This window comes from Excalfactoria chinensis, chromosome 2 (genome assembly GCF_039878825.1).
Source record: "Excalfactoria chinensis isolate bCotChi1 chromosome 2, bCotChi1.hap2, whole genome shotgun sequence".
NCBI lineage: Eukaryota > Metazoa > Chordata > Aves > Galliformes > Phasianidae > Excalfactoria > Excalfactoria chinensis.
This window is the reverse complement of record NC_092826.1, coordinates 92,506,495-92,528,545: the sequence shown is the minus strand read 5'-3', so window position 1 is coordinate 92,528,545 and position 22,051 is coordinate 92,506,495. Positions and strand designations below refer to the sequence as shown.

The 22,051-nt window shown below is 40.7% G+C and overlaps 1 protein-coding gene across 3 annotated transcripts in view; it reads left to right on the top strand.

Annotated features, from left to right (window-relative positions):
• Window positions 1–2,936: 2,936 nt before the first annotated feature.
• The window catches only part of BLVRA (biliverdin reductase A), a 33,982-nt gene continuing 14,867 nt past the window's right edge, over window positions 2,937–22,051 (top strand). The window contains exons 1-4 of one of the 3 annotated variants that reach the window (XM_072329204.1): window positions 3,063–3,274; window positions 3,856–3,871; window positions 4,733–4,831; window positions 12,053–12,161. The gene's annotated coding sequence lies outside the window, so the exon portion shown is untranslated. Of the gene's footprint in view, window positions 3,275–3,855; window positions 3,872–4,732; window positions 4,832–12,052; window positions 12,162–22,051 lie in introns of all 3 variants that reach the window. The other 2 variants (XM_072329203.1, XM_072329202.1) reach the window with 2 other exon arrangements.

Sequence of the window (22,051 nt, the reverse complement as noted above, 5' to 3'; positions counted from 1 at the left end):
AGACCGTTGCCTGAAACAACATCCCACATTGCTGGAGGATATAGTCCTCTTCAGAGATGGCAGGTTGATTACATTGGGCCCCTCCCTCGGTCTGAGGGGGCGAGATATGCCCTGACCTGCGTTGATACTGTAAGTGGACTGCTGCAAGCCTATCCCGTACCAAAGGCAAATCAAGCATATACAATTAAGGCACTCACTAAACTGATGTCTGCATATGGGACACCTCAAGTCATCGAGAGCGACCAAGGGACTCACTTTACTGGAGCGATGATACAGCGCTGGGCAGAAGAGAACAACATTGAATGGCGATTCCATCTGCCATATAATCCAACAGGGGCAGGCCTTATTGAACGCTACAATGGTATCCTTACGGCTGCCCTGAAGAAAGACTCCCAGTCCCTGCAGGGGTGGACAAAAAGATTATACGAAACCCTGCGGGACTTGAACGAAAGACCTCGGGATGGCAGACCCAGTGCCCTGAAAATGTTACACACTATATGGGCCTCCCCTCTTAGGATCCAAATTACAGGTACTGATAATGAGGTAAAACCACAGGTTGGTAATGAAAATAATCTTCTGCTCCCTGCCCCTGAGAATCTAAAACCAGGAATCCATAAGATAAATTGGCCCTGGAAGGTGCAAGTAGGACCCAAGTGGTGTGGCCTACTTGCACCTTGGGGGAGACTATTGGAGGTGGGAGGTTCAGTTACCCCCTCGGTGATAGGTACATGGCCTACTGACATCGTGGTCAATACTCCGGTCTTTATTGCTAAAGGGACACCCATCATGTCCCTATGGCAGATCAAGACTCCTCCTCTGGTGCCAGATATAGTTATACAGCCACAGATATCTGGCCAGAGGGTATGGTATCGGAGGCCGGGACATAATCCGGTGCGAGCAGAAGTACTGACCCAAGATAAGAATACGGCCTGTATCTTGCCCTGGAGGGCAGACCTTCCTCTCCTGGTACCCTTGAAACATCTGTATTACTCTCCCTAAGATTCTGAGCCTCTAGGACCATCAGAGAACAATTTGTGTGGACTGATGAAACGCAAATGGACCTGCACCTCGAGATGGCTTGTCTCCAGTAACATCTATCAAGCACTGGCCCACGGAAGATCGTGAATACCCATCCAATCATCATTTAACATCAGCGTTTGGTGCGATGGGAAATTGTATCAGCGTCGCGTTGGGTCTCTGTGATAAGGGAAAACTCACCTAATCATTGGTTCACGCTGTGAAGGGGTGGAGTGTATGGGAGATTGGTAATCACAGCCTGAACCTCTGATTAATCAGCTGAGGCAAGTATGGGGTCAGCTGCGGGAGCACAGGTGAGAGTGATGTAGCTGTGCTCCCGGGAGGGGTGGAGCTCGACTCCATCCCCTCTGAGACCTCATTTAAGGGCTGATTCCCACTGAAGCAGTATCTCTTGGAGATCGCTCACCAGTGAGGACTGCCCCAGCTTCTTCAGCCAAGGCACCACCATTGGTGAGTTTTCCTTTACTTCTATTTACTTATACCTTCTGTACATTTGTTACCATCTCTATATTAATAACCAATACAACCACACATTCCTCTTTTTTGTTTTAACAGCATGGCCACCTTGGACAGTGATGCTACAAAGCACCTGAGAGGGAGAAGAAAGAATTTTGAAACAGTCAACATAATCATGTCAGTATAAACTCAATGTTCAGTTAGCATTATGCTAAATCATGCAGGCTTCGTCTGTATTAGGACTCTGTGAGTGGCTCAGATAACGTAGATCACATGAATATAGAAAAGTACATGTAGCTATAAAGAGGTTAAGTGGGTACCTGACTATTTGCTAGTGAGGAAGTTCCATGGAAGGAACGAGTGAGAAAAATCTCAAAAGAAAGTTACATTACATACCATTACAATCTCATCCTGCAGAATACTAGCATAAAAAATTTAAGCGATACATAACTGAATTTTTAAGCCTAGAAGGAAAAAACAAATTATACTCTTACTTCTTACTTAAATACAGCCTGACCTAAGTTTTACCAGATACAGGCTGTACGGTGGAAACAACACAAGTATAGTATTGTATGGCTGAAATAATACAAGTATAATGTACAATTAGAATAATACAAATATAGCAGGAAACAGATAGCCACAATAGATAGCTTACCTTCACCTGTGCTTCCGCAGCTGACTCATTGCATGTCTCAGGTGGTTAATCAGGGGTTCAGGCTGTGATCAACAGTTTCCCTTACACAGGTTAAATAGAACATGCTCAGGTGGAAAAGTGTGTTGTTACTGATTTCACCAGTTATTTCTACTTTACATCTGAGGCAAATTTATTCAAAAGTTTTTGTGTTTTTGTTGTTTGTTTGTTTTTTAATTTTTGTACCTCTAGTCTGACAGAATTGACAGTTTTAGGTGCCAACATGGTCTGTAAATGCCCCACATCAGCATGATATAATATGAGCTGTGGGATTCACATTTTCATCCTTTCATATCCTGCTTACTGAAGGAACTTTACTGGCATTTGGGAAAACAGCTGCACCTTCTCAGGCTTTTGTCTTTCAAGCCCTGAGTACAAGTCCTCCTGCATATAGATAAGAAGCCCAAGTTGCAAGGTTAGTAAAGAGGGTGAAAGAGTTGGGCAGAGCATTTCTCTAAGGAAAAGCTAATGCTGAAGCTAGTGTTGGCATTTTGTGGACCAGGAAGCAGCCTCTGTCAGATGGGGGTGGGAAATAGCCCTGAGTGTAACGCTTGTGTAATGCCTGGACTGTCCCAACAGCTATTTTCCATATGCAGCTTGCTAGGGCAAAGCCAGGGACAGACGTCATTGCTTTTTTTATGAGAGGCTTGGCACTGCTGAAACTCTCAGCCTACAGCATGAAGCCCGTGGATGGAAATGCTAATGGGTACCAGCCTCAACAAGTCTTGGCACGCTGGGGTCTGCGTAGTGCCTCGCTGGGACGGCTGTTGCTTTGGCTTAATTGGGATCTTCCCCCAGGTCCCCGGAGGATTTGTCCTTTCCTACCCTTCTCAGCGTTTTCTGGGTGAGGTGATAGCTCGAAGCTTCAATGCCGGTGCCTACCTTACTGCGGCTTTAGCTGCTTCTGGCCATAGCCCGCCCCTAGGATGTCCTTATTGGACTCCCGGCCAAGGGGGTGTTGCTGCGATGATAGCAGCCGGGCGAGCAGTGCATTGATATGCTGGATCTGCAGCGTGTTGTGTAAGAAGAAGCTGCAGGGAGTGGAGGAGAATTAAACAGGATCACATTTCTCCTTTGTGAATTTAAGAGGTTAGTGACTATTATTTAAAATCTGCTAACAGCAATTAAGGTTTGGAAGTACAGTTTTTGTTTTGTGAACCCATTCTGCCTTTCTGAAAATTTATTGCCACCATCATTTCCCCCCTCTGCTGGGAAGAAGTATGGGAGTCCTGCACTTCGTAGGCTTCCTAGCTGCTCTGGGGGCTCCCAACCATATCGAGGGGACAGGCCACGGTCGGGGACGGGGGGAACAGATAGAATGGAAAAGCCCTTTAGAAAAATGATTGAGCTGCACCGAATCAGAGAATTATCTCATAAACGACAGAAAAGTATCCAGTTAGCATCGTGGGTGGCCAGCAAAAGTTCATTCAAAACCTTTTCTCAGATCGTTTCCTGAACTTGCACAAAGGAGTGCTGAGCTTCCTGCAAGTCCTGTAAAAATCTGTCTGCTGCTCGAGTTTGACATCTCCTGAAGTAGTGGCCCATTACCCTTGATGTACTTCAGTTTACCTAGTGTAGTGATTATAATATTTACATTTTTGAAAGGAATGTGATGGGGTCATATATCCAAAATACTTTGGGTGGGTAAGCTGTGATTCTTATTTTTTCAGATACAGTATGGAATCCGTGTGTAAAGCTGACTCTTCATTTATCCTTCAGTCACAGCTATCATTTATCTCTGTTTAAAAACAAACAAACAAAACCATAATGGCTCTGTTTATGCATAGAAAGGGAGGCTCAGCCTTTATATAACTCTCCTGGCATCGTTCTGAACTACTTTATTGGATGTTGTTCAAAAAAACATGCTAGTGTTAATTAGGGCAGCAGTTTACTAAACCGATATTCTGTGAAATCAAGCTCCTTAAAATGGTTTGCCAAATTAATTTTCCTGAGCTGAAGGTAGTCATTCAGCTGTTGGTTCTCCGGCTAATGCAGTGCAAATTGACACCATGCCAAAAATCTAAAAGATAATGCTTGAGCATCTTTCTGTCATCTATGTGAATAATGGGAAAATAAAGACAAATCTGTTTCAATAATACAAATCCAAGTTGAAGTTTAATTTTCACAAAATGAAAAGCAGTAGTTAAATGTTCAAAATTCTGCTAAGTAAAAGGAGACCAGCCTAACTGATGAGGTTTCCAGCTTGGGAGTGTTGGAAATATCCTCAATAATTTTTGGTCAGGACGGTATCACTGATAAAAGCAGTTTTTATTCGCGATTGCAATGGCGGGCGCCCTGATAGAAGAAGCGCACCTACGGACACGATGTTACAGTTTTTATACCTTGTCTCCCATATGTTTTCCCCTCCCCTTTCCCCTTTGGTTGGGTATTCCAGGTTACAATTTTACCCGAGGTTTGCATTTGTTAATTACATTCTGACACTTGTTAATTCACGTGCTATCTTGTGCCAGTCAGTCGCCATCCTGCTGTTTTTGTTTCCAAGATGTCTCGGTACTCTTATCGTATTGATATGTTGATTCCCTTCAGAGCTTCTTCCATTCTTGTCCCAGAGGCCTTTGTTAAACAAAGAGGCGGGGGTGGTGGTGATTCCAGTCCTTCCCAATATCTCTTCAGGCCCATCCTTAGGTATGTCACGACTTGTATACTTTTGCAATGCGTCCAACAAAACATTAAAACATACATTGTTGCTGGTTTATACAGGTATATTGTTAATTATTTTAACTTCTCCTCTTTGGATTCTTTATTACTCAGGTCTTATTTGTCCAGCACCAAAAATCAGTAGTTCTATTTCAGACAGCTGGACAGGCAGGAGCTGCAGTTTTGTACCTATGACTTCTACCTAATAACTACAAATTGCTTCACTTATATACTGAGACCTTGAAATAAAATATTCTTATCTTATTCTAAATGCAGAAACAACATTTGATTCCCACAGGAGAAAATATCCTTTACAAATTTTATGATTAAAAGATAATAATATTTTTCTAAGGAAACATTAGTTTTGTTTCACCAACGTATGTAGTTATGTAGAGAGGTCACTGTCTCACTACAAAGGAAATCATTGTTTCCACTAGAAAACTAATAGCATGAACCTTCCTTCAAGGTGCCAGAAGACTTCAGTTAAAGCTTAACTAAACAGATACTTAGCAAACTCTTGTTCACTAGAGTTATGCATGAACTTAGACATTCCATGACTGATGGTAAAATAATAGTGATTAGTATGATTTCTATTGTAGGATCAGGGAACTTCCCTTACGCTTGAGGGCTAATGTATTGCAGGCTTGTCCTGGTAAATTCATGTGAACATTGTCAAAAGCCTTTATTCTAATACTAATCTCAGTTTCTTTAGCATGTAAACCTAGTTTCTGGAAAGAAAGTGGAGTTTCAATCAATTCAGTATGGTTTGTGTTTACCTTGCGGAAAGTGCAGCGCAAATTTTGTCTAGCTAAAAAAGGAGACTCAGTCTTTGTAGTTTGTTGTTGTTTTGTTTTAAACTGTCAATACTTCATAAATTATCATGGTAACCAAACATTTCCAGAGTAAACAAGAATACCACCACATTCAGTTTTGAGATGTATCCTTTTAACTAAGGGTCAAAATAGCAGTATCCACTAAGTTCTAGGGTTAGTTTCTGAAGATAGAACAGGAGGGCCTCTTCTATGTACTGAAGAGAAATCACTCTTGTTGAAACAGGTGAAGGTGAGTCTATACATGAACTGACAAGAGTTTGAATTACAACTGAGGTCACTTCCTGTCTTGCACTTGGGTATCAGAATTTCAGTAATGTAAGAGACTTGAATGCACATTGGTGTTTTTGTTTTGTAATGTTAAGACTGAAGTCATCTCAGTTGTCTATGGCTTATAGGAAGGATATTGTGCTGCATGCAGTTCTGTGCAGATTTTTTGTAAGAAGCTTTAGGGAATAAATGTTTTCCATCATTGGTGGTGTTGTCCATTGTAGCTTTGTCTGCGCTTCTCTTGCTATACAGGTAAGCAGTAGTCAGGCAGAAGGCATAAGCGTAAACCAGAGTTGGGAAGAAATAGAGAAACCATGAGAAGGGATTTGAATATTTGTCAGGAAAGTTTGCAATAGGAGAATTACTCCTCAGGGGAAGAAGTTGATTTGTTTGACATGTAGCCATGTCAACATATGTAGGACCAGCAAAAACCTTTCAATTTTCAGGCAACCATATATCTTTCTGAAAACTGCCATTACTGCTTATTGTAGCAAGAGAACTTGCTTAATGAAGGACAACATAAGCGATAAAGTAAGGCATCAAAATCCTTACTTCATGGAGAGGGGGGTGGATGGGACTTGCAGAAGAAAACCTGTTAGACAGACAAGGTGCTTAGCAGGTTAATCCTGGGGTAGAAAACGTGGAATGTTTACATACCCTGTTGTAACTTGTTAGAGCAAAGGTTGCCGAAGGGCTGTCTGCCTCCTCAGGAGCCAGCCTTGAGTGCTGTTCTTATTCGTGTAGGGCAAATATGTTGGGCTTACACCTGGCAGCTCAGTAGTAACATAAATATAAAAATACTTCTGACATTTTTCTTCTCAAGTAAGCAAAAACAGCTTTTGTGTGTGTGTGTTTGTGTTTTTTTTTGTTTTTTTGTGTTTTTTTTTTTTTAATTTAACTGAACTCAAGCATTCTTTACACTAATGTTTGCAACCCAGACATAGTTTTACTGTTCTACTTGGAAAAAAATTGCAGAAAACTCACCTGTCTGGGAAAGATAATGACATGAATTTGCTAATCCAGTTATTCCAAGTGAGTGAAATTCACCATGTTAAGTAGAAATGAACTTTGACAACAGAGGTTCAACAGAATAAAAGAAGCCTGTGTTTTTTGTTGTTGTTTTTTTCCTCTCCTCTTTCTTGTTAGTATAGCATTGTAAACTACTTAAGAAGAACCTTGCTTGGGCAACCGATGTTCCTGCTATGTTATAGTAACTATCCTGAATGCTAAATTAAAGGCTGCTCTATGCTTGCTTATAAAGAAAGCCGTTCTCATGGCTCAAGTAATGTTGCATTGTTTATTACTTTCCCTTCTTAGTGAAATGTGTAGGCAGCATCTTTATTGTCTTACTGCTGCCTTTGTTCTGTAAGTGAGAGCAGATGAAAGCTTCCCGAGAATATAGAATTATTAAATCATCATGTAATCCCTAAGTAAGAAAAAAGTAGTATGGTTTGTGAGGGGAAGAGCCAAGACCATGGTTGTTCCAGCTGAAGAACCATGGAAGGATTTACTTATGCTAAAAGCTGTAAAGCCTTGTGAATCTTTCTGTTTCTAGGGAGAACACACTTAGAATTTATTAAGTGTGTGCTCTGACATAGATTAGCAACAGAAGATGAGTTAGTCTGTCATTTAATGTGGAATTTAGAGACCACAGAGGCTTGTTCAAACTTATCTTCAGAGTAATTAGTTAATTTTTTTTCAGGCTGAACTGTGTGTGGTTGAGAGTGTGATTAACTTATCTGTATAAATCCCTATCTATATTTAGATTTAATGACAGATACAGATATGTAAAGGACTGAGATTCTTATCCCCATCAGATCAGATTCATAAGATATGGATGGAGAAGGCAAATTAACTCTTGACCTGTGTTCTCTTCTAAAGCAATGGATTCTATAGTGCCAAAAGTCTGTGAGGAACTAGCAGAAAAAGATAATAATCTGTACCAGTGACAATGCACAGTTAGGTGTCTAGGCTGTAAACTGAAATGATGCTGTCATTGGGAGTAACTACGGGCTTTGTCTACTTTCAGTCTTGGTGTCCAATGTAAGTCAAGACAATATAACACAAGTTGTGCTTTTTTTGTTGTTGTTGTTTTTTCCCCTAAATATCTGGTGCTTGCATTTGCTGTTTGAGTAATCTGGAGTGCAGTGTCTTAGAAACAGGACTGGAAACAGGCATGGGATGTCTTAGATTCATTGATATCAGACACTAGAAGTATTTGCTTTGTAAAACATATTTTTTGTCTGGAATTTGTAACATTCTCTAATGACAGCAGCTGAGCAGAACTTTGATTTTTGAAGTCTATATTACTTTCTTGCATTGTAAAGTGGAATGGTTTTGTGGTTTAACTTGTCAAGCAGTTCAGCACCATATAGCCTTTCTCTTACCTCATCATCCCAGTGTGACAGGGGAAAGAATAGGTAAAAAGACAGAAAAAGAATTGAGGAATAACAGTCCATTACTTTTATCTCTGTTAATAGTTAATTACTGTTGTGATAATTACTCTTATTGTATATGCGCGTGTGTGTGTATATACATATGATATATTTTGCAAAATGTGATGCATGATGCAGTTGCTTGCTACCTGACAACTAACGCTCAGCCAATCCTTGAGCAGTCTGCCCCCTGGCCAACTCTCCTCAGTTCTATAGTTTTCATGTAACACAATAAGGTATAGAATGTTGATCAGCTTAGATTATCTGACCTGGTTGTCCCTTTCCTACTCCTTGAGCTTCCCCAGTTCCCTCACTGGCAGAACAGTATGAGAAGCTTAGAAGTCTTTGACTCTGTACTGCACTGTTCATCAACAGCTATTGCGTTGTGTGGTATCAATGTTGTTTTTCTCCTGAAGCCAAAACATAACACCATAGCAAACAATGTGAAGAAAATAAACCCTGTCCTAGCCAGAAACAGAATGAATAGCTATCCTTGTCCAGTATTTACAAAAATAAGATATATTTTCTATTTTTATTATGTCCAGAACTTGAAAAGAGGCCTTAAGACTGAGGGTTGTTCAGTAAATCTTTCCAAAGTAAACAAGCCATTTGTCTGTATCTGATTATTCCTTAAAGATAACAATATTCTGACAATCTGTGTTTCCAGCCCAATCCTTCCTGGGTAGGGCCTGGTGAAAACTGGCCTGGTCTAATCATATTTGCCATATTGACTCAAAACACAGCAGAACCATAAAAATACCAAGCTGATCTTTTAAAAAAGATTGGCTGGATGTTATGGCACTGTCACAGGGAGAGAACTTCACATTTCTTGCACCTGAGGGGGAACATGAGAACATATTTCTCTGGCTGCTCTGAACCTGGTTTTTCTGTTAGACTCCACAAGGAAAGATTAGGTCCTGGAACAGGCTGCCCAGGGAGGTTGTGGATGCCCCGTCCTTGGAGGTGTTCAAGACCAGGTTGGACGGGGCTCTGGGCAACCTGATCTAGTAAAGGCGTATGTTTGGTGGCCCTGCTAGGCAGGGGGGTTGGAACTACATGATCCTTGAGGTCCCTTCCAACCCGGGTGATTCTGAAGGAAAGATGCTGCCTTGCCAAGGAGGCAGAAATGAAGAATTGTCTTTATTCCCTGCTGGCTACACAAAGGAGGCTCAATTTTGAAGGCTCACTTTATTTTTCCTAAATACCAGATGACAGTTTTCTTCCATTCATGTACTCAGGTTGAGAGAACGCTTTTCAGAGAAACTGTTGGTCCAGTTTACTACTATCCACATCACCTGACCAATAAAATGGCCTATAATACCAGAAACAAAATATTCTTGTTTTTAAAATATGGGAGGTGAATGCCTCCTGTGCAGGATGTTGCTGAGCTGTCAGCTCCTAAGGAAGAACCGAAGGTGCTGATAACCTAGGGGAGAAGCAACCATTAAGCTCTGGGGAAAAAACATCCAGCCTGAATGCAGATTGCTTGCAACTTGTAAATCTGGCTCACAAGCCGTTGTCTGGTCATGTTATCATTCTCTAAAGGCAAGGGGATCTAAGTGGACTCAGAGGACTGTCATTACAGACGGTTATGGCTTATATATCCGTAGCTACTGAGGCTCCTTTACTTTCTTTATCTACGTGAATTTGACCTGGTATCTTTTGAAGAACTGTGTGAAACAGTGACAACTTAAAAATACCTGCATGTAGTGATTATGCTTATGATGCTCAGGTATGTTGTCTTATATCTTCCATTTCTAATGATCAAATAATGAAATAATTTGTCTGAAACCCATTTTTATGAAGATGCCACAATCATGCCTGAAATGCACGTGGCTTAAATAATAGAAATTTACCTTGCACGTTCACCCAGAACCTCAGAATAATGAGAAATGAATGCGTTTAGACTGAATTATTTTAAAGCTGTAAGGGAGAAAAATGTGATGAACAGGATTGCTGGTACATTACAGAATATCTTTTATGCTGCCATTGATAGCTTAGGATGGTAACAGTTCAGTACAGCCGCTTTCTATTTTTCAGAATTTAGTGGCCATTTACAGTAATGGTGCAGTTACAGAAATCAACACGTAGGAGAAAATGGAGCTCTTTTCTAATGTTAAATCTTTTCACCAAAGTACTGCAGAAAAACAAAGTGCATATATTTAAGTAAAATTTGGGAAAGAGAAAGATACCTGTATTTATCATTTAGAAGTATTCATTTTGGAAATCCCTTACTTCCATGATTGAATTCTTTCTCTGCTTCTCTTACAAGTTACATTGCCTGCCTATCGTGACTTTAGTATCGCTGGTACCTGAACCTCTGTGGGAGTTTGCTTAAGTTACTGTAAAGCTAGGCAAATGCACCAGTCCTGCCTTTGACAAGATATTATCCAGTTATTGAACCACAGTGGTTAGAATATATTACTGGTAAGCACTAGTAGACATTTTTGCCTGTTTTTGGTTAGGTTGTGTTTTTAAAATATCTGAGCAGGCTGTTAGCTTCACTAACACCATTGAACACCATTGAAGGCAGACTGGGAAGTGTAAAGCATTATTTAAGCCAGTTCACCAATTTTATATATAGATGTACCGAGATTTTGGAAAAGGCCATGAGTTTTGTAGATGCTGCCAGCAGCCTCAACAATCCCTATCCAGCAGGATTTAACAGAGTACATTGAACCTACAGTACCTCTAGAATACTGGCACAATCCACCCTGTATCCTTCTTTAGCAAATGTTACTGCATGGACACAATCATCAAGTTAGATTATCAGTTTTAGTGGGTTTTATATTCATTATACATACTCCTGTGTAATGAACGGAGGTACCTGATGTGTCACGGTATGTATTCATTTCTCTCTACATATTTTTTGAATATTGATAGTACTTGGAGAGGATTGAGTCAGAATTTTCTCTTTTGCTGATGGCTGTTTTTAGGTCTCTGAGACTAGACAATGACTCTTGGTGATGGTGAATCTGAGTAGACTGACAGCTATAAGTTGGGACCATTTTGTATGTCCTTATCTTTTTTTTTAGTAGCTTCAAGCTTTGGGTTAGCAAATGTGAAGGTTTGGGTCTAGAGATGTTTGAAGCTATCTGACTGTACAGGGAATCTAAAACTTCTGAGTAATTCAGTTATTCACTTGTTATATAAAACTTCCTTTCTCATTTTAGAAATCTCAGGGTTTGAAGGGGGTAGACCTATGAGTTGGAAGAGGAGATGAAGAACTCACTTTTGAAATGTGTCCAGTTTCAACACAAAGCATTGTCTTTCCTAAAACTTTACATAAGATATGCTAGAAAGTTGAAGCACTTTGGAAAAGTACCTTACAGAGTTCCTATAGTCTTTATATAGAAACTTTTTAATTAACTTTATTTATTTATTTTAATATATATTGGTACCATACCAAGTGCTCCCTCTAGTGGCTGGTACGGATTTTTTCAGTTTCTTTGGATATTCTTAAGAGCAGTAGAATGTGAGGACTTCTTGACTGCTAAAAGACATAAAATTGCAGACTGAGTGCTCATGTGAAAAGAAGTTAATGGCTGGCTAGTGGCAGTTCTTGAGTTCTGTGATGGCCAATAGCATGAAAATATTGGGCTGTAAAATTATTAGGAATTTGAGTAACCTTGGTTATTCTACTTAATTCAAGAGCTGTTTTTTTTCTCCTACAGTGAAGAAGTTGCTGTCCTCGATAGCTTTCCAAAATTTAATGAGAACTGAGAGCTTCGATTGTATTTTTCAGGCCCTGCTGAAGAGGGTTAAACTGATAAAATGACAGAGGTACTGGTATAAATTATTTTTAAGATTGCAATGTTATGCTAAACATTATCTACTTTCAAAGTTATCTTAATCTAGTAATAAAACAGACTTTCAATCAATGACAATTTATTTTCAAGAATTTAAACGTCATTTCAGGGTAGGAGTTTCATTTGTCTGACCAACTACAATTTTATGAGCAGCTTCTGACAATGTGTATGTCATTTACTCTGAAGAGAGTACAGGGCAGGCCTCTGGTGTTATGAGCTGAGATGCTTATGATGGACACAAGGTTCCATCAGTCACGGCAAGCAGTATCTTTATGGTGACTGCAGGTAGCTTCTAGCAGGAGCACTATATTTTATTTTATTTATCTCTATCTATCTGTCTGTCTTTTTATCAATTTGTTTATTTGTGCCTCTGGTGGCGCACGGTGTTAGAACTGCCGCTTGCAACACTGGTGGCCCGGGTTCGAATCCCCCCTGTGGAACAAGTGGATAACTGCCGCCCTCTACACTAGAGGGCTCGAATCCCGGGAGTTGGACTCGATGATCTCTAAGGTCCCTTCCAACTCACACGATACTATGATATGATGATTTGTGAGTGGGAGCAATTCTCAAAATAGGCCAGCCTTTCGCAGAGCTGGAATGCAGTGACAGGAAGATAGGTATCATCTTTTGAGTTGAGTTCATAAAGATATTAAAAGAACATACTTGTGGCCGGATATGTGCTTTGTTCTTGTGCCTACTAATGTTACAGTTAGTAGCAAAATCTCTTATTTACTAATGCAATTCTATGAGTATTCTCATTTATCAATCTGATTAGTCATGATTAAAGCATATAATTAATTACTTGTAGGGCTAGGACTTCAATTGAATTTAACAGCAAGAAAGAAGAAATATTTTTATGCTATATTTTCTATTGTATTGTGTTAAATAGGTATTTGAATGCAAAATGTGGTTATACCCACTTTTTCTAGATCTGTGTAATGGTTTTCCACAGCAAATAAGAAGAACACATGTTGTAGTAATACCTACTTACTGCCTTACATTTACCATCAGGATGCTTTGCAGTAGAGATTTCCCTTGCTTTGGAACTGGGAGGACCAGGAGGATCTGATTTGCTTGCTTTGGGTTACCAGGAGAACTTCTGGGAGAAAGTAAGAACACAGCCTGGAAATTGAGCTTTCCTGTGGCCCCCCAGCTGCTTTGCTGTGAAGAGATTCTGGTGGCTTTATTTTGGTTCAGCTTGAAACCAGAGAATGCATATGAACTTAGTGCCTGCACAGGTGTTAAGCAGGCAAGGGTTGGAGAATGCATTTTGAGGAAAAGGAGATCATTCAATAGCATCATATACTTTATTTGAACTAGAATTTACTCAGGCCTGTTCTCTCCAGGCTGTGCAGGCTGTGATCTGTCAAAGACTTGAACTGAAGCAATAACATTGTTTGATCCCATGATAAAAAAAAGGATTTGTTAATTGTTGATAGCTCCATACTACAGCTTGTTCTTCTGAATCCTCATCTAAATTTGGGCTTTAAAGAAGTTGACACTAGTCTGTTAAAACATTCTTTTCTTCTTCTATAACCATGTACAGATTCACTTTCAGAAACTGTTGTAGCACACTAAAGCTCAAAATATATTTTTTGAGATTGTTTGTGGCTCTTTTCTTTACTCATGTACTAATCAACTACAGCCTTTTGGTTAACTAATCGCTCTTATGTGGGATTGTTTATTTACCCACCCAAAAGCTTCAGAAGACTCTTAATTCTCTCCAGAGTATTTCCTGGAAATTTCATGATAAGAGTTTTTGTTGTTGTTGTTTTTTTTGTTTGTTTGTTTTTTAGTGGTATATATTTTATGAAATCAAAACTGGATCCCTTCATTTCTTCCCCCTAGCTTTTTCTTGGGGGTGCCCAAAGATGAGTTTGTTTTTTTCCTGGCCAGTTTCAGTGCTAGCAGTGCAGATATATTCAAAAGGAGTTTGGCCATCTGTTGTCACATATAGAAATCAGTTGTCTCTTGCAAAGCATGTACAATAGGCATGGACCACCATTGAAACTGGCCCCAGAAATCATCATTATTCCCCCTACCCCCTCACTGAAATAATGCAGTATCCCAGGGCAAATTTTCAAACAAAACAAGCTAGATCGAGGACTTGATTTCTTTGTATGTCTGTCTCTAGGACTGTGCCTCAAAAATGTTACTTGCTTTGCTTTTTTCTCTTCTGACTCTTTTGACCAAATCTGAACCACAAAGGCTTACTAGGGATGGTGAAGAGCAACAGGACAAGATGGTCACTCATGCTCACACAGGCATTTCACAGCACTTCTGATTCTGTCTCCCACAGGGTGGAAGATGTGATGTATTAAAAACAGATCTTCAGCTTCTTACAGTATCTCTTACAGTATCTCTTACAGTTTTATGAAAAGTTTTTACTGCCAGTACGGAGTTGCAGGATGTGGGGTGCAGCCTTTCTAGGATGTGAGTCAGTGCAGCCATGGGCTCTGGAGTTGGTGGAGTTAGGTTGCAACAAGTATATTTTAATAAAATTTTCCACTCTGCTCAGTTATTAATGCTGGAGACATTATATAATTTATAAGCTGCCATTTATTGTTAACTTTCACTTTTTAGTGAAGATGTTTGTTGGGCACCTGTAACACAGTGAATGGAGGGCTAGATCTCAATATAACTATATCAATCATAGAATTACTCAGGTTGGAAAAGACCTTAAAGATCATCAAGTCCAACCGCAGCCTAACCATACTACCCTAACTCTAACAACCCTCTGCTAAATCATATCTCTGAGCACCACATCCAAATGGCTCTTAAACACATCCAGGGATGGTGACTCAACCACCTCCCTGGGGAACCTATTCCAGTGTTTAACTACCCCTTCTGTAAAGACGTGTTTCCTAATGTCCAACCTAAAATTACCTTGGTGCAACTTGAGGCCATTTCCCCTCATCCTGTCATCAGTGAGAAGAGACCTGTCCCACTCTCACTGTAAGCACCTTTCAGATACTGGAAGAGAGCAATAAAGGTCTCCTTTCAGCTTCCTTTTCCCCAGACTAAACAGCCCCAGCTCTCTCAGACTCTCCTCATAGGCCTGATTCCCCAAGCAACTTCAGCTTTGGAAGCCAGTTGGAAAGATAGAATTTAGTTGGAAAGCCTGGACAAGTAAACCTGCCTGTAACTGTAAAAGCATGCAGATGTTTCATTCAATTTGCATTTAAAAGTCAGGAAGAGAAGACTGCTCTGGCTAATCCAAGGTGTAGTAGGGCCAGTCAGAGTGAGAGACTTGTTGTCTGATGGTAAGCCTCTGTGAAAGTTGGTGCCTTGAAGTTTTAACTCACCTACTCTGTGTACCTGCCAGGAAGTTGTGAACTGAGGTATGTTAGCCAGAAAAAGGGATACTAGCAAAGGAGAAATGCTTGGGGAGGATTGGTAAGACTGTTACAAACAGCTCAAGGGCAGTTCTGAAACTACTAGATGCTGCTGCTTTCTTCTGAAACATATGGATGGATGGTAAACAGGCCTGACTGTTTTTTGAGATTACTTATCTTTGGCTCTCATTTTCTGTTCAATTCATGTTCTAGAAGAGAAGTAACAGCAACAGAGTGCTGGGCGTTGCCTTCTTGATAATTTCTTTCTTGCAGAAGGGGTTTATCTCAAAGTTCCAGCAAAGGCAGGGCAAAACCACAAACTGCTGCCCTAGCATGTTAGTGTTCAAACAATTACTTTCATCATCTCCATTCTGTTTTGTCTTTTATTTTTTTTTTTCCACAAGTTCTGCCTTTAGTTAGGACTGATAAAAGTGATCCATGCCAGGTTTACGTCTAATTTGTACATATATATAAATATACATATATATATAATATATTTGTACATATTCTTCATGTGCTGCAGCTATGCTTTGGCATATACAAAGGCTGAAGTGTTTAAGTAGTTCCCTCCTCATATGTATATTTGTGCTATTCTTTTCCTTTATAAATTATGCCAAAAAAACCCGTACTGTTCAATATCTGCTCTTTCTGATCCAGGCAGATATGTCTTGCTGTAAGACAATATGAGAATAAAATGTGGTAGTGCCAGCAGTAAGATGTAACCAGCATCTCCAAGTACAGCATTTTCAGGACTCTGGGTGTTTGAAATAGGAGATGTAGCTCTGGAAGGATCCTCAGTGTTTCAGCTTGTTGTTTTTGCAGTGACTCTTGCTGTCTGGTGTTCCTCCAAAAATCTTTGCTGAGAAAGGTGCCACAACCCCTTCTCTATGTTTTACTACCATAGTAGAGATGATATTATCTGTGATGGCTAATCGACAAGTCTGCTGCAAAACAAACTCTGGAGAACATCCTCAAACCAATCTGGGTTATATTAGGGGAATATATTGGGCTGGATCTGAAAGTCTGGGAGGGGTGAGGCTCCATGCTCTCAGATCCAACCAGTAGTATGGATGAAAATGTATTACCAGTTAGCACGTTCACACAAAGCACAAACATTTACCATACATGGGTGCGTATGTGGCTGGCCACGTGGATCACAGGCACTCAGTGCACTTGTATGAACTTCAGCAGCCTCATCCTGCTTACTTCTCTGGTTGAGCAGGATGTGGTCTACTAGTGGATCCCTCTAGCAGTTGGGCTCGGATGCTCAATCAGTCTGGTAACTGCCCCTGCATCCCGGTCTCCTCACTTGCTGGCCATCTGAATATAGGAATTCCTCCTTTCCCTGTTTCTCTTAGCAGTAGCAGAATACAATCACCAGGCCACTGTATGTATGATTACATATAATATCTCTATCTACTGCTGGTGATTGCATTCTGTGTTTTCAAGTGGTAGGAGTAAGTGACAACTCGTGAGGTGGTGTAGGGAGCCTGCTTTGGCAGGGGGGTTGGACTCGATGATCTCTAGAGGTCCCTTCCAACCCCTACAATTCTGTGATTCTGTGACTAGCTCTGGAGAGACAGAGATTTAATGTAAGCAAGGATATGACTTATACAGAAGGGAGCACTGCAGAAACTGACAATTACCATTCAATAACTGTGGGAATCAGATGGTTCTGCTATTAAATATGCAAAGTTTTGCTAACCTTCGTGGCAGCATATTCAGATTAAGTAGTGGTATGCAAGGTTTCTGCTTCTCTTGGTATGTGTAGCAGTAGAGTGGCAGTCATCTGGAGTAGCACAAGTAGAAAGACTGGATTGGAATTGCTCCAGGGAGGCTTCTCACATCAGTATTATTGGTGATAGTGCTGCTGCAGGTGAAATTGATTGCAAAATACTTTGATTTCTAATGTGAGTCATTCATTTGTACTTGTGGGAATTAGACTTTGAAAACTGCAGGAAGAATGTGTGAAACTTTACTGAAACGCTTCGTATGTGATGAGAGAAGGTACCTGTTACCATCCTGTAGTGTATAGGTATGAATAATATAGAGGCTGAAGTAAAGGCTGAAGTCCTGCTGTGATTGCACCAGGGAGGAATGCATTTGCACTGTGACCAGTCCTTTTGGACATGCACCTTTGCTACTTGAACTGAGATCACAGGTTTTAAGAAGAAAGGCGGTGTTGTGGTTTTGTGATTTTTTTTTATTTTTTTTTTTTTGTTGTTGTTGCCAGTATTTCACATCAGAGCATCATGTAAACCAGTGGGAGTTAGAGTTCATGTTTTGGTACTTTTTACTGCCCTTCATGGGCATTTTGGGTCTTCAGATGGGAGGGGAAGGGCAGCATTTCCGGAGGACCTGGCGGGCAGAGGAAGAAAGTTGGAGCTGCTGGCGGATGTCTGCCGCGCACTCAGTCTCAGCTTGCCATGGAGAAAAGCACGTGCTTCTCCTGCAGCCTACTAGAGTAAGACTACTTCATCTGCTATCTCGTACTTTGGGATACTTTTGTCTCTCTCATTTTGATTTTGTTAGATACAGTAAATTACTGTTCCTCCTCAGATTGTTGCCGTTGTGTTTTGTTTTTTGTTAGACCCATCTGCTATCTTTCTACGCATCCCCCTCTCCTGGAGCGGAGCACATGGCCTACCTCGGGGCTAAGCTGAAAGAAAAGAGGGAGGGTAGTTTTCCTCTCTCTCCTTTGTTGTTGTTTTTTTCCTGGGCTTTTTGCCCCTTGTCATGGACTCTGTGACAGGCAGGCACAGCAGTTTATGGTTTGGGCTTCCTCTTTCATCAGCTTTGTAGTTGAAGTTTAACTGTGGTTGTTATCCTAGCGTAAAGGTTTGAAATAATGAGTAAATTTTCATATATTCATCTGGACTCTTAGGTGAATATTCCTTATTCTGCTTTAATAGGTGAAAACAAAACATCCAATTTACCTTTCTTGCTAAGCAGTTTCCAGATACATCGTGTGAGCAAAATGAAGGTAATAAAAAACAGCAGCAGCGATGCAGACACCGTGATTTTTCTCTTGGCTATGCACATAAGCAAAACTCTGCAGTATGCATGTAGTAGCTGTCTCTTTCTGTGTGAATACTGTGTTAACCTGGAAAATCTTGGGAGCCTGCTACATGTGCCTCTCAGCTTGTTGCTGTGGCAACAGGTTGCATAGTAACAGCTTTTGCTCTTTGGTTGAAATCATCTTGTCTCTCTTAAATTTGACTTTTTGGGAGGCCAGAAGATGTTCTTTGGATGAAAGCGAGAGAGCTCATCAAAGGAGATGCAAAAGCACTGATGTTTGGTGAAACATTTATTCACAGCAGTGGAAAGAAGGCAGCTCACTCATCTTCTTTACTTAGATGAAACTGATGTTAACATCTCACCAACAAATACAGCAGTTCTTGGAAACGTTGGCTGTAGGAGTTCAGGGGAATTTGTCTGCCATGAAACATTTAGTATGACTCAGGTAGTAGGCAAACCATAACAGCTTAAAAGTCCCATAATTTTGAAAATGTCTGAACTTAAAATAAGGCCTTGATTTACTGTTCTCCAGCAGAACCACTTCTAAGCCTCCACTGACTTGGTCCTGGTCTATACTGGAGTTCCTTATGAATCAGAATTTCAAGAATGACAATCATAGACACTAGAAGAGTGGTTTTGGGATTTTTTTTATGTATCTGCTTGGCAAGATCTCATGGGAGGCTGCCTTGAAGGGCAAGAGAGCACTAGTACTCTGCTGTCATTTCAGGTTACTGGTATTCCACATCATAACATCGTGTAGTGTGCTGGGAGCTAAAGTGTTAATGCTCCAGTTCTGGGTATCTGTCCGGAAGAGAAGAAGAACTACATTCCCCAGTGGGCTTTGCTGTCAGAGAGGAGATATAACTCCTGGCAAGGTCACCTGATCAGTCTCTTCTCTTCATCACTCTTCTCCTTTGCCTCTCCTGACTGCTGCCCATCCCGACTGTGCACATCACTTCAGTATTACTGTAAGGCCTACAGCTTTCAGATACTCTCTCATTATATTTATTAGCTTCAATTCTAATTATATTGTATTATAGTGTGTTATCTTGCATTCTGATACCATATTTAGTAAGTTAGTTTGTTTCTCCTCAGATAGTTGCTGCTGTTTTTAATTATTTTGGGGTTCCCTGTTTCCCTTTCCTGGAGGCATGGATTTTGCAAAAGTCCTTCTGCCCCACTAGTCACAGAACTGGGCTGAACCAGCTTGGAAACTGTTGGTGTCTGGTGTCCTGCAAGCAAAGCCGCGTGTGATAGCATACTGTGACATGTGAAATCGCACTCTCTAACACACATAAGATTATAAAGCAGGTATGTTTATTATGGCATCAGGTGCAAGGGGGATATCTCCTAACTTGCACACCAATAAAAGCAAAGGGTTCATATTTAAAGACATAATGGACACATTTTCATTATATTCAAAGAAAATGGGCTGGAATTCCAATTAATCATTAATGTATTGTCCTATCCTCTTGAGCATGTGTCCTAAAAATGTTGTGGGGGTCTCTGGTAGTCATTAGATGAAAGCTAGTAATTTTCTTCACAGTGACTTTCCAACCTTTTAAGGGGAGGTAGCCCAAACCAGCTCATACTGGTGTTGTGTTAATCTGAGTCATCTGTTTCACTGTCCTATCTTCAACAACAGGGCATCTATTCTTCCTTATCATTGTTTGGCAGTGAGTTTCCACAGACTCTGCATTCTATTCTTGAACTTATTAAATGCAGGCATCTCATCCTTCAGTTTGTATCCATTCAAGCTATGGTAAGAGGCTGTTCTCACAATATGGGAAAGCTGTTCTCATGATTCAGCTTGTGTGGATCAGCAGGAACCATCTGACTGACCTCAAGTACACAAAGAAAATACATGGAAGCAGACATCAGGCAGGACTGCCAAGGAGAGACACAGCGAATTACAGGAATGAAGCTGGGAAATTAAAGCTCAACTGGAGCTTAAGCTAGCAACAGGAAGGGCTTCTGTGGCAACAAGACCAAACGTGGGTTTGCTCTTCCATTGGGCTGGAGGCAAGGGAAAATTCAGTGTTTAGTGCCTTTTATGCATTGGCTTTGCCCAGTCTGTTCTCAGACCTTCCAGGTTTCAGAACAGACCAACAGTCTGTGGTAATACATCATTACCCACAGCAGAGATGGACAGTGATGTAGCAATTTTGCTCTTTGAACATCTGATGTTACTGAAAGGCAAAAAGGCAAGCATTTCACTTGTCTTCAGGGTAGGAAAGAGTATCACGGGAACTGCAGACCGGTCACCCTCATCCTGGTCTCTGGGAAGGCAATGCAGCAAATCCTCCTGGAAGACATGCAAGCATGTAAGGTACAAGAAGATGTTTGTGAACAGTCACTATTGCACAAACAGTGCCTGGCCAATCCAGTCACCTTCTATGACTGGTGCTGTTGACAAGAAGAAAATGGTGAATAGTTTTAAGTTTGACTCTAGCAAAGCCTTTGGTGTGATCTTCTGTGGTGTTCTTATGATCAAATTGGTGAGGTGTGGACTGAGTATGTAAGCTGTATGGTGTGTGGAAAACTGGCTCAAAATTTGTGATCTGTGACATTAAGTTCAAGCAATTCAAATTTGCACAGTCAATTAGTGACATCCCTCAATGTTTGATATCATGTCTGATACTGTTTAATATCATTACTAATCACCTGGATGATGGGATTGAGTGCAGTTTCAGCCATTCTATGAGTAAAATCAAACTCTGGGGACTGATCAGTATACCAGTAAGAAGAGCTGCTTGTTAGAGGAATCTGGCCATGCTGAAGAAATGGCACAGGAACTTTATGAATATCAGCAAAGGCAAGTGTAGAGAGCTGTGCCTTGGATGGAATGACCCTGTGCACCAGTTCCTGGCTGGAACACCAGAAAGGAGCTTGTGGAAGGTTCTAAACAAGCTGAACTTCAGTCCATATTGTCCTCTTCTTGCAAAGGTCAGCACTGTCCTGACTGCTTTAGGAAGGTCATGCAGTGCTTTGTCCAGTTTTGTGTTCTGTGGTGCAAAGAAGCATATTGAATACAAGAGTGAGTCCAAGAAAGAGCTTCAGAGATGGCCATGATAAAGGTGGATATTAGTGCTGCCTAGAGCGTTCTGATGGGAAGATGTAGAGTAGCTGAAGCCATGTGTTTTTCAGAGATGAGTAGAGAAATGACCCAAGGCTACACAGGGATTGACAGTGGGGGGAGGGACACCAGGAAAGAAGCAGTGTCTGTAGGGAAGGTGTAGTTGGATGAAATTAACAAAACAAAAAAACAACAACCAACCAACCAAACAAACAAAAAGCAGAGAGGCTGACTTGGATTGATTTAAAGCTATTTTTTTCCCTTAAGTTTTAAAATTACTTTACAAAGCATTACTTGTCCTTGTGGTAGATGAACAGTTCTCATTCGAGGTTTGAAAGGTTATGCTAATTGACTTCAGATTCAACAGATCAAGGACAAATCATAATAGAAATAGTTCATCACCAGTGAGCTGGCCAATGTAAGTACTGCCCTGCT